The sequence below is a fragment of the Schistocerca nitens genome, chromosome 6, assembly GCF_023898315.1.
Source record: "Schistocerca nitens isolate TAMUIC-IGC-003100 chromosome 6, iqSchNite1.1, whole genome shotgun sequence".
Taxonomy (NCBI): Eukaryota; Metazoa; Arthropoda; class Insecta; order Orthoptera; family Acrididae; genus Schistocerca; species Schistocerca nitens.
This window is the reverse complement of record NC_064619.1, coordinates 690,809,000-690,823,084: the sequence shown is the minus strand read 5'-3', so window position 1 is coordinate 690,823,084 and position 14,085 is coordinate 690,809,000.

The window sequence follows — 14,085 nt, the reverse complement described above, 5'->3', positions numbered from 1 at the left end:
TTCTGAACTTCACTTACGATAAATATGAAAAATTAGAAAAACCCCATTGCCGGGAGGACTCCTTGCAAGTGAACACACAAGCCTTCAGCTGAACACTATTGACTGAATAGTGGGCGTGCAAACTCCCTGTGTTTCCGTTTAGATTTTTTTTATTTTTAAATTTGTGGTAAGTTCCTATTGGACCAAACTGCTGAAGTCAACGGTCCCTAGGCTTACACATTACTTGATCTAACTAACTTACGCTAAGGACAACAAACACACGCATGCCCGAGGGAGCACTCGAACCTCCGACGGGGGCATCCGCGCGAACCGTGGCAAGGCGCCTGAGACCGCGCAGGTACATCGCACGGCTCCATTTTTTTTTTTACTGCAAGTGCACGTGTTGCCTACACTGCATGTTAATGAAGCAGAGCTTAAATCAGTTGTGTGTTACATTTTTAATAACATGACGCTTACATGACTGGTACACTGTGATACTTTCTGAACACATTTTGAGAAGAGAAATATAAATAATAAAAAATACAGGAGAGAAGTCTTCTGAAGTAAGAGTGATTTAAGGTGTGCCGCAGGTGAATGTCGTAGGACCGTTACTATTCACAATATACAAAAATGACCTTGTGGATGACATCGGAAGTTCACTGAGGCTTTTTGCGGATGATGCTGTGGTACATCGAGAGGTTGTAACAATGGAAAATTGTACTGAAATGCAGGAGTATCTGCAGCGAATTGACGCATGGTGCAGGGAATGGCAATTGAATCTCAATGTAGATAAGCGTAATGTGCTGCGAATACATAGAAAGAAAGATCCCATATCGTTTAGCTACAATATAGCAGATCAGCGACTGGAAGCAGTTAATTCCACAAATTATCTGGGAGTACGCATTAGGAGTGATATAAAATGGAATGATCATATAAAGTTGATCGTCGGTAAAGCAGATGGCAGACTGAGACTCATTGGAAGAATCCTAAGGAAATGCAATCCGAAAACAAAGGAAATAGGTTACAGTACACTTGTTCCCCAATGCTTAAATACTGTTCAGCGGTGTGGGACCCGTACCAAATACTTGATAGACGAGATATAGAAGATCCAACGGAGAGCAGCGCGCTTCGTTACAGGGGCATTTAGTAATCGCGAAAGCGTTACGGAGATGATAGATAAACTCCAGTGGAAGACTCTGCAGGAGAGACGCTCAGTAGCTCGATATGGGCTTTTGTTGAAGTTTCGAGAACATACCTTCACCGAGGAGTCAAGCAGTATATTGCTCCCTCCTACGTATATCTCGCGAAGCGACCATGAGGATAAAATCAGAGAGATTAGAGCCCACACAGAGGCATACCGACAATCCTTCCTTCCACAAACAATACGAGACTGGAATAGAAGAGAGAACCGATAGAGGTACTCAAGGTACGCACCGCCACAAACCGTCAGGTGGCTTGCGGAGTATCGGTGTAGATGTAGGTGCTATTTAAAAAGGACTTACTGCTGTTCATATCTTCGTAACGAAGAAAGTTCCAAGAGACGCAGTCATGCTGGTTAATAAAACTTCTTGGCAAATTAAAACTGTGTACCGGACCGGGACTCGGACTCGGGACCTTTGCCTTTCGCGGGCAAGTGCTCTACCAACTGAGCTACCCAAGCACGACTCACGCCCCGTCCACACAGCTTTACTTCTGCCAGTATCTCGTCTCCTACCTTCCAAACTTTACAGAAGCTCTCCTGGAAGGTAGGAGACGAGATACTGGCAGAACTAAAGCTGTGCGGACGGGGCGTGTGTCGTGCTTGGGTAGCTGAGTTGGTAGAGCACTTGCCCGCGGAAGGCAAAGGTGCCGAGTTCGAGTCTCGGTCCGGCACACAGTTTTAATTTGCCAGGAAGTTTCATATCAGCACACACTCCGCTGCAGAGTGAAAATCTCATTCTGGATGCTGGTTAATGTCCCCGTGGTAGCTAAACAGCATTTGTTTGACATTTTTTTTTATTTTTCTTGTAGAGAAACAGTAGTTTTCGGAGGTCGAGATAAATGAGACACCCTGTCTAGGAAAGTAACAGGGCCGAAGAATATAACACACATTTAAGCATAATGAGGACGTGCAATGTGGCAGTAACGTCACGCCCGCTTTGAAATTCGCCTGCTCCACCCGCACGCTAAGCAGTAGGAGAGCTACTGGCTAGTGCCCGCTGCCTCTGCTCGTTGAGAGATCCGTGTCCGCTCGAGTGCGCTCCGCGGTGGCAAGTTGTGCCGAGCGCCTGCTGAGGACGGCGGCGCCGAGTAGTCCGAAACTTAGCGGACCGCTGGGACGGGGCGGAGACCCTGCTGCAGCTGCGCGCAAGAAGCGGTCGCCGCTGCCCAACTTGCGCAGGCGTCTCTGCGCAGGTGTCCGCAACTTGGGGACATGACGTACAGCCTCGGTGGTGAGGGAGGGGCCGCCCTTACTAGGCCCGTGGCACGCGCAGGCCGTTCTCACTTGTACCTTAGCCACACGTCGCGCCACACTGGCGTCACATATTCATCTACCTCCGTACTCATCTGCACATTATACGAAAGGTAGTCACACAGTTTAGATTGACTGTGCAACAAATTTTCATCGAACATTTCTAAACTACCAGAATGAGATTTTCGCTCTGCAGCGGAGTGTGCGCTGACATGAAACTTCCCGGCAGATTAAAACTGTGTGCCGGACCGAGACTCGAACTCCGGACCTTTGCCTTTCGCGGTCAAGTGTTCTACCATCTGAGCCACCCAATCACGACTCACGCCCCGTCCTCACGGGTTCACTTCCGTCTCCTACTTTAATTTGCAAATAACTTATACACTACTGGCCATTAAAATTGCTACACCACGAAGATGACGTGCTACAGAAATTTAACAGACAGGAAGAAGATGCTCTGATATGCAAGTGATTAGCTTTTCAGAGCATTCACACAAGCTTGGCGGCGGTAGCGACACCTACAACGTGCTGACATGAGGAAAGTTTCTAACCGATTTCTCATACACAAACAGCAGTCGACCGGCGTTGCCTGGCCAAACGTTGCTGTGATGACTCGTGTAAGGAGGAGAAATGCGTACCCTCACGTTTCCGACTTTGGTAAAGGTCGGATTGTAGCTTATCGCGATTGCGGTTTATCGTATCGCGACATTACTGCTCGCGTTTGTCGATATCCAATGACTGTTAGCAGAATATGGAATCGGTGGATTTCAAATTGCTCTGAGCACTATGGGACTTAACATCTGAGGTCATCAGTTCTCTAGAGCTTAGAACTACTTAAACGTAACTAACCTAAGACATCACATACATCCATGCCCGAGGCAGAACTCGAACCTGCGACCGTAGCGGTCCCGCGGTTCCAGACTGAAGCGCCTAGAACCACTCGGCCACACCAGCCAGCGAATCGGTGGGTTCAGGAGGGTAATACGGAACGCCGTGCTGCATCCCAACGGCCTCGTATCACTAACAGTCGAGATGACAGCCATCTTATCGGCATGGCTGTAACGGATCGTGCAGCCACGTCTCGATCCCTGAGTCAACAGATGGGGACGTTTGCATGACAACAACCATCTGCACGAACAGTTCGAGGACGTTTGCAGCAGCATGGACTATCAGCTCAGAGACCACGGCTGCGGTTACCCTTGACGCTGCATCACAGACAAGAGCGCCTGCGATGGTGTACTCAACGACGAACATGGGTGCACGAATGGCAAAACGTCGTTTCATCGGATGAATCCAGGGTCTGTTTAGAGCATCATGATGGTCGCATCCGTGTTTGGCGACATCGTGGTGAACGCACATTGGAAGCGTATATTCGTCATCGCCATACTGGCGTATCACCCGGCGCGATAGTATGGGGTCCCATTGGTTACACGCCTCGGTCACCTCTTGTTTGCATTGACGGCACATTGAACAGTGGACGTAACATTTCAGATGTGTTACGACCCGTGGCTCTACCCTTCATTCGATCCCTGCGAAACCCTACAATTCAGCAGGATAATGCACGACCGCATGTTGCAGGTCCTGTACGGGCCTTTCTGGATACAGAAAATGTTCGACTGCTGCCCTGGCTAGCACATTCTCCAGAGCTCTCACCAATTGAAAACGTCTGGTCAATGGTGGCTCGTCACAATACGCCAGTCACTACTCTTGATGAACTGTGGTATCGTGTTAAAGCTGCATGGGCAGCTGTACCTGTACACGCCATCCATCCAGCCTCTGTTTGACTCAATTCCCAGGCTTATCAAGGCAGTTATTACGGCCGGAGATGGTTGTTCTGGGTACTGATTTCTCAGGATCTATCCACCCTAATTGCGTGATCATGTAATCACATATCAGTTCTAGTATAACATATTTGTCCCACGAAAATCCATTTATCATCTCCATTTCTTCTTGGTGTAGCAAATTTAATGGCCAGTAGTGTACTTATACTTAGTATTTACACATTTACGTGTTCGCACACAAACGAAAGAAAACCGCAGCATAAAAAATAATGTAACTGAAATTTCGGGAATGCATTTATCTAGGTAATATATGAAAGCGATTAATATTGCAAGACCAGACGTTAACGTAAGCGCGAGATAAGTCATTAGAAGTGTGAAATACTGGTGTAACCGGTGTAGCCACGAGAATGATACAAACATATAGACCTACATGCATTGTGTAGCAAAGATGCCTGATGGCAGTTTGTGGAATGGAGCTCCATGCTTGTTACACTTGGTCAGTCAATACAGGGGCGGTTAATGATGTTTGTGTATGACGTTTGATTTGTCGTGCGATGATGTCCCATATATCCTCCATTGAAGACAGATAGGTGATCGAGCAGGCCAACGTAACATGTCGACACTCTGTAGAGTATGTTGGATCACAACAGCGATATGCAGTCAAGCGTTAACCTGTTTGAAAACAACCTCTGGAATGCTGTTCGCCGGCCGCGGTGGTCTTGCGGTTCTAGGCGCTGCAGTCCGGAACCGCGGGACTGCTACGGTCGCAGGTTCGAATCCTGCCTCGGGCATGGATGTCTGTGATGTCCTTAGGTTAGTTAGGTTTAGGTAGTTCTAAGTCCTAGGGGACTGATGACCTAAGATGTTAAGTCCCATAGTGCTCAGAGCCATTTGAACCATTTTTGAATGCTGTTCACGACTGGCATCACAACAGGACGAATTACAAGACTGACGTACTATTTTGCAGTCAAGGTGCATGGGATAACCACGAGAGCGCTCCTGTTATTGTACGAAAGTGCACCAAAGACCGTAATACCAGGTGTAGGTCCAGGTCCTAGCATGCATACAAGTTAGTTGCAGGCCCTTAACTGGGCTCCTTCTAACCAAAACACCGCCATCACTGGCACCGAGGCAGAATCAACTTTCATCAGAAAACAGACAGGTCTCCATTCTGCCCTCCAATAGGGTCTCGCTTGACACCATTAAGGTCGCAAATGGCGGTGGTTTGGAATCAGTGGCAAGCATGCTACAGAGCGTCTGCTTCTGAGCTGTCATTGAAATAACCGACTTGTAACATTTAGTTGTGTCACTGTGCTGCCAACTGCTGCTGTGATTGCTGCTGCAGATCCTGTACGATGATCCAGACCCATATGCAGTACACGGTGGTCTTCCGTCACGGTAGTGCAACGTGGTCGTCCGGAGCCTAGTCTTCTTGCCACCGTACATTCTCGAGACTACCACTGCCAGCAATCATGTGTAATGGCTGCATTTCTGCCACGTCTTTCTGCAGTGTTGCAGAAGGAAAATCAAGCTCCTCGTAGCCCTGTCACAGGACATCGTTCACACTCAGTGAGGAGCTGGTAATAGCGTCTTTGCCTCCTTAAAAGCATTGTCGACTAGCATCACACCTTCCAACTTTTATTTAGGTCACACAATTCCTTCTTGGTGCTGCGATTTTCTTTTTCCGTGAGCGTATATAAAAATTCAGATTGCGTATGTTTGTCCTCGCAAAATTTGAAACGTAGTCGATCAATCTACTTGAAATTTTAACACACTGTTACATTCGAATAGACACGTGTTCTTATATACCCGTTTCCTAAAAAATGGTTCAAGTGGCTCTGAGCGCTATGGGACTTAACTTCTGAGGTCATCAGTCCCCAAGAACTTAGAACTGCTTAAACATAACTAACCTAAGGACATCACACACACCCACGCCCGAGGCACGATTCGAACCTGCGACCGTACTGGTCGCGCGGTTCCAGACTGAAGCGTCTAGAACCGTTTTCTAAATTTATACAACTTATAAATAAATGTGTAATGTGTCAAGGAGAAAAGTTGTAACCAAAAATATCGGAAAGGTCTTAATCGATTTATTTGAAATTTTTACACGTTACTGTAATGAAGATTCGGACAGAAATAGATCATATTTTATACAGTGCTATTTTAAAATCCAGATACAGAATCTGAATTTCTATAACAATAAACAAGTTTTACCGTCAGAAAGAGGAGACAGTTAGTGGAAACGAGGAGATGAACAGAGGGGCAGGAGAAGATGGAGAGGTAATGCTAATAGATGGCCAGAGACAGGGGGAGAAGCAGATCAGGATGTGTGTTCTCATGTCTTCCTTTTCCGTTTAAGCAGACTGAACCACACCAACGCGTGTCTGTGTACAGTTAACATCCTGATAAAATTGCTCGCCGAATTATCGTGTTCAATGTTTATGGTGTTATATCTAATGAATTATGGGTCGTACAATAGTATAAGTTTCCAAGTACATTGAGTGATATATCTAGATATCGTCCGCAGAGTGTGTTGCAGACAGAATCGGAAGTAAAGAAGTAAGAAATTAAAGCGTCTTGTCTGATGCCTATGTTTTGCTGTATGAACAACGAAAATATAGTAATCTATAAACTTTTTTCCTTTCATCATTTTAGGGGGTATGTCACCGAGAAAAGTTTCGTGAAGGTTCGAAATTATGTGCAAAGCTGGTTGGAAATCGCTAAGTGTTCTCATTCTCAAATACTGGGTGAGTAAAGTTTGGATATTTGCGCCCTGTCACTGAACGCTTCCTCAGGATAAACACAAAGTTTCTAGCTGTAATAGTGGCCTTATTGTGTCGAATCTATGTAATCTTATCTATTAACAGACTATGATATCATTTCAAATTCCGTCAATAACCACGCGAATTACAGAAATTTTTGTTGACCCTAGGAGCCGTTAGATGGGCAACCAGCAACTGGTAATGGGTTCCGGGATAGTCGTTTATTGTTGGTGACCTGGCTTCCTGTTGTTTGACCTTTTCGAATCTTCATGAACAGGGCACGCTGGTACGATGTGGTCTGTTGTACCAGTTGACAAAGACAGAGAAGGATAGTTAATCGACTGAGCACAGTCCTCGTGCTGAAAGAAAAGAGGTCGTACATTTGAAGCGACTCTTGAGCCAGCTGATCAACCAAGGTTCTTGGGTTACTAGTCACAACAATTTTTTCAAGAGCGGTAGCGTCAAGATCTGTTTCACTGTTTAACTTCCGGTATAATTTGCAACACTGCCGCGATTTCATTCTTCTTATAGATACCAATGTGCGGCTTAATCTAAGAAATTATTTGATACTTTTTTCCAATTTTAGAATTGCGGAGGACAGTTATTGTGGTGTCACCGCCAGACACCACACTTGCTAGATGGTAGCCTTTAAATCGGCCGCGGTCCCTTAGTATACGTCGGACCCGCGTGTCGCCACTATCAGTGATTGCAGACCGAGCGCCGCCACACGGCAGGTCTAGAGAGGCTCCCTAGCACTCGCCCCAGTTGTACAGCCGACTTTGCTAGAGATGGTTCACTGTCTACATACGCTCTTATTTGCCGAGACGACAGTTTAGCATAGCCTTCAGCTACGTCATTTGCTACGACCTAGCAAGGCGCCATTTTCAGTTTCTCTTCTCAACAGATACTATTGTGAATCATGTACCGTCAAGAGCGACGTTCATCATTAATGGATTAAAGTTAAGTATGAAACTAATTACGTCAGCTTTCTGAATGCTCATTCCTTCTCATGTTCCAGACCTCACGTATAGTTCTTCCCTCCTCACGCCAGCCTGTGTGAGCTAAAACGCGTGCATTTCGGCCTCCTCTAGTAACACGGTGTTGGCTCTTCTGCCAACAGTTATAAAAAACCGCATGCTACCAACAGTCCAGCTTACACTATGACTGTGTATAGGGAGTTAAAAGAAAGGCGGTACAATTCTTCAGCTGCTGGTCATTAGTCACACATTTCTGTACTCGGTGGTAAGCGACGCCTTAGGTGATGTAAAGAGCGACTGCATTAGACAGTGGGTGACTGGAAACGAGATTTTTGGAATGAGGAATCACCCTACACCCTGTGGTAATCCGATGGAAGTGTCTGGCTTTGGCGAATGAGGAATCACGCTGTACCCCATTTCATAATACTCATTTCTTCCTTTCGTTGCGAATGGTCTCCAGGACGACATGAAAAAGCAAGAAATTACTCATAAAAAATATACATGGTATCCCAGGACCAGTAGTCAGAGATGAGGAATATGGCCGAAACGATCATTCTAAGCAAAAAGTCCAGCAAACATAGCCTCTAAAACGCATTCCTTAAGAGCTATGAGCACTTCTTCATCTTCGGTACCGGTGAAAGGGTACAGTACCGCCCGACATTGAAAATAGGTACAACATTCTTCGTTAGTCATGACAGAACAACATATTTTTTGTAATAATAACTCAATTTCACCTAATACACCGAAGCCAGATACCAGTGTAGGAAAGAAGGAAATTTATTTATTTAATTGATCACATATGCACACCCACAAAATAAATCCCTACATCCAATTTCGTGAGATCTACGAAATGAATGAATGTATGGTCGTCTGCTAACTGCAGATAGTGAATGTGCAATATATGATCATCTTTAAGACGGTCCTTTGGTCACCTTTGGTGGAACCAAAGAAATGAAATTTACCTGAGCTTTGAGCGCCTGAAATGTGGCTGACCAATACGGTAGCAAGTTGCTCCGCCACCTCGGCGGAGGTGCGAGATGACCTGAAGAACGGCCATGTTTCAGCACTCTGGCGCTGGATCTTGTGTTGGTAAGACCTGTCTTAGGTGTGCCCCGTAAAGACAAAAGAGTGGAGACAATGGTATGCATGTGAAATACTTAAGAGTAGTTTGGAATAATTATTTCTCTATTTCAGGAACTTTTGGGGGGGGGGGGAGAGAGATTTAAATGACAGGCAGGTAATATTAAGGGGATCGTAGTAATCTTTGGAAGTGACCAACGGTCTCAATGAAACCACCTGTAGCAATAAGTTGAAATACTTGCGAATGCTAGTACTAAATTGAAATACTTCCGAGTGCTAAAGTTTAGCTGAATTACTGACGTGTGTACTATAAGTTGGAAATATTTAACAAATGCCGTGTGCAGGACTTGAAATTAGAGACGAGCACTTCCACGTGGTAAGTACTGTGTGAGTCTCAATCTGGGTATCAGACAAAGGATAAAGAGAAGTGCTCGTCCAAGGTATCAGTTGAGGACTCGCGTGTGTGACGAATATGATCTTAGTATTACTTTGCGTGTTATGTTTCCGTGTGACGCTGGATTCAAACTCTAATACTCTGAGAGAGAAGCAAGGTGAGTCAGCCGTTTATCCAGCAACGCCACTTGGCTTGAATTGAACAGGAAGATGTGCATATATCCTCCAGAGTTCGTAGTAGGAAAGAAAAGTTACGAAGTGGGGCAGTGTCGTATGAAACTGGGATGAATACTAACTAAAGTGCGAAAGCTGAAAGTGAAGTGATTCTAACGTTGTGACTATTCTTTGTGATGTATTGTATGTTGCCAGTGTGATGTATTTCACGTAATTTAATTATGTGTGGTTTGCATGGGTGAGTAGCAAGATAGATTCAGAGGCAGTGGGTTATGCATGTTCCTTTTTCTACCGCTCGGTCTGGAGGAAATTTTCGTGATGATGGGTGTGTGAGTCGAAGTGTGAGATATAGCAAAAGGTCCACCATCCTATCCAGAAAGTGCACTGTGGCGTCAGATAATTACGAGACCATAAGATAGAGAATCACCAATGTAAAGCCATGCCCACTGGGCGGAGCTTCTCATGTGTAATTGTAGTATAAAATGTACTGGTGTGTTTAGGTTATCTGTGAATCATAATAGAATTTATCTGAATAAAAAAGATAGTGAAAAGGAAAAGATTGGTGGCCTTGTTCTTCGAATAGTGTATAGTCATGATATCCAGAATTTATAACGTGTGCGCCATTCATATTCAGTGCGATGACCACGTGTTGATCAAAGACGTTGGGTGAGAAAGAAAATGTGGTATTGCCAGAGCGTAGTGAACAATCAGAGTTGTGTAAATTTCTACTAGTCAGATGTGCGTTATCCGTTCCCGTTGCGTAATATTCAAACGGGAGAATAATTTGTAGCTTAATTGTGGGTACTAGAGCTCATAATCAGTCAGTGATGTTACTCAAGAAATAAGAATAAATCCACTCGCTTGGCAGACCACTCAACTTGCAGGCCTGACTGCTTGGTGCCACAGTATGAGCAAGGCATGTGGGTGCCTCTCACCGTGACACAAATCTGTTCTATTGCAACCTATTTGCTTTCCATATTTTGCGAGATCGCAGAATACAAGATGAACAGGTGCTCGAAGCTCTTACGACATGTGTCTTCCAGCCCATGGTTACTAGACTTTTCTCTTTCGAATGATCTTTGCTCCCATATCCCTAGATACTGCACGTGACTTCTGCGACACTCTGCATAAATGTGCAGTGGCCATGTACCACTCCTCATTGTCACTGTTGGTGTCACGGTGAATACTGACGAGGGAGTGTGAATTCCGGAGTCTGGCGCAAGACGAAGGAACTGCGGAGGGCTGCGATGCGTCGAGTCGTGTGGTGGAGTGGGGGGAGTGCGGCGAGACGCAGATTAGCCAAGTTTGTCCCTCCGAGCCGTCTTAATAATTGACCGACTAACTCCGCCAGAGGCCGCGGACCGCTCGCTGGACGCGCTTCCTCCGCTGCCTGTTCTACGAACACTCGGCCATTCCTCAGGACGTTCCTACTTGTGTCGCTGCAGACTCGTAATTCCCAACCTACAGCTCATCTTCTGATGAAAAGAGGACATACGGAAATTTACCAAAAGAAACAGGCAGAAGGGACTATGGAAGGGTAAAATATGAGAATGACAGAAAGTGCAAACTGGCAAAGCAGGAATCAATAAATGCCTTCTCTGCACGATAGCAATGGAGATACTATCGAAGACAGTGCTGCCAAAGCAGAGTTACTAAACACAGCCTTCCGAAATGCCTTCACAAAAGAAGACGAAGTAAATGTTTCACAATTCGAATCGAGAACAGCTGCTAACATGAGTAAGGTAGAAGTAAATATCCTCGTAGTAGTGAAGCAACTCAGATCACTTAATAAAAGCAAGTCTTCTGGTCCAGACTGTATACCAGTTAGGTTCCTTTCAGAGTATGCTGGTGCATCAGCTCCATACCTAACAATCATATACAACCGTTCGCTCGACGAAAGATCCGTACCCAAAGACTGGAAATCTGCACAGGTCACACCAATATTCAAGAAAGGTAGTAGGAGTAATCCACTAAATTACAGGCCCATATCGTTAACGTCCATATGCAGCAGGATTTTAGAAAATAAATTGTATTCGAACATTATGAATTACCTCGAAGGAAACGGTCTTGACACACAGTCAACATGGGTTTAGAAAACATCGTTCCTGTGAAACACAACTAGCTGTTTATTCACATGAAGTGCTGAGTGCTATTGACAAGGGATTTCAGATCGATTCTGTATTCCTGGATTTCTGGAAGGCTTTTGACACTGTACCACACAAGCGGCTCGTAGTGAAATTGCGTGCTTATGGAATATCGTCTCGGTTATGTGACTGGATTTGCGATTTCCTTTCAGAGAGGTCACGGTTCCTGGTAACTGACGGAAAGTCATCGAGTAATACGGAAGTGATTTCTGGCGTTCCCGAAGGTAGTGTTACAGGCCCTTTGCTGTCCCTTATCTATATAAACGATTTGGGAGACAATCTGAGCAGACGTCTTCGGTTGTTTGCAGATGACGCTGTCGTTTTCCGACTAATAATTTCATCAGAAGATCAAAACAAACTGCAAAACGATTTAGAAAAAAAATATCTGAATGGTGCAAAAAGTGGCAGTTCGCCTTGAATAACGAATAGTGTGAGGTCATCCACATAAGTACTAAAAGGAACTCAAACTTCGATTACACGATAAATCAGTCTAATGTAAGAGCCGTAAATTCAACTAAATACCTAGGTATTACAATTACGAACAACTTAAATTGGAAAGAACACATAGAAAATGTTGTGGGCAAGGCTAACCAAAGGCTCCGTTTTATTGGCAGGACACTTAGAGAATGTAACAGACCTACTAAGGAGACAGCCTACACTACGCTTGTCCGTCCTCTTTTGGAATACTGCTGCGCGGTGTGGGATCCTTACCACATAGGACTGACGGAGTACATCTAAAAAGTTCAAAGAAAGGCAGCACGTTTTGTATTATCGCGAAATATGGGAGAGAGTGTCACAGAAATGATGCAGGATTTGGGCTGTAAATCGTTAAAAGAAGGCGTTTTTCGTTGCGATAGAATCTTCTCACGAAATTTCAATCACCAACTTTCTCTTCCGAATGCGAAAATATTTTGCTGACACCGACCTAGATAGGGAGAAACGATCACCACGATAAAATAAGGGAAATCAGAGCTCGTACGGAAAGATATAGGTGTTCATTCTTTCCGCGCGCTATACGAGATTGGAATAATAGAGGATTGTGAAAGTGGTTCAATGAACCCTCTGCCAGGCACTTAAATGTGATTTGCAGAGTATCCATGTAGATGTAGAGGAATGGCTAGAAGAGAATATAAGACTGTAAGTGGGTGCACGACTATTGGAAAAATGCGCAGTATAGAAAAATTTAAGAGACCTCTGGAAAAAAAGAGAAGAACCAAGAAAAAGGGAGAAAAGGGAAGGAATATACAGAAGTGTTACACAAAGGAAATGAATGTGGAAACTATATTACGAAACTAGAAGACGGAGTAGATGAAAATGACATGGGAGGTATGATACTGTGAGAAGAATTTGACGAAACACTGAAGGGCCTCAGTGGAAACAAAATCCTCGACGGCATTCCTTCAGAATCAGTGACGTGCTTTGGAGATAGAAGTACTGGGTGACAATTACTGAAGTAAATTAAATAGTCATAACTACTCAACGGCTTGCGTTAGGACGTTCAAACTGCATGGTTCGCTGCAAGGTATGATGAGAATTAGTATGCGTATGTATCGCTTGGTTTACCGACGAAGCCCACTTTCATTTGGATGAGTTCGTCAACAAGCAAAATTGGCGCTTTTGGGGGACTGAGTATCCGCATTTCGTGATCGAGAAGTCTCTTCACCCTCAACGGGTGACTGCATGGTGCGCTATGTCCAGTCATGGAATAATCAGTGCGATATTCCTTGATGCAATGGTGACTACGGAACCGTATGTGAAGGTTTTGGAAGATGGTTTCATCCCCGTTATCCAAAGTGACTGATTTCGACAAGATGTGGTTCATGCAAGACGCAGCTCGACCCCATCGAAGCAGGAGAATGTTTGATGTCCTGGAGAAACACTTTGGGGGCCGCATTCTGGCTCTGGGGTACCCAGAGGCCTCTGGCATGGGCCTCGATTGGCCGCCATATTCTCCGGATCTGAGCACACGCGACTCCTTTTTGTGGGGCTATATTAAAGACAAGGTGTACAGCAACAGCCCCAAAACCACTGCAGAGCTGAAAACAGCCATTCGGTAGGTCACCAACACCATTGACGTTCCGAAACTTCAGCGAGTCGTGCAGAATTTCTTTTTTCATCTGCGCCACATCATCGCCAATAATGGCAGGGAAGTCGAACATGTCATAGCCTAAATCCGATTATCTCTACTGATGTTTATATGTTGAATAAAGTATGTTTGTAACTAATTTCCTTTTTTTTCATATAGTTCAATAATTTTCACCCCGTATTTCCCCGCCGGCCGGAGTGGCCGAGCAGTTCTAGGCGCTACAGTCCAGAACCGCGCGACCGCTACGGTCACAGGTTAGA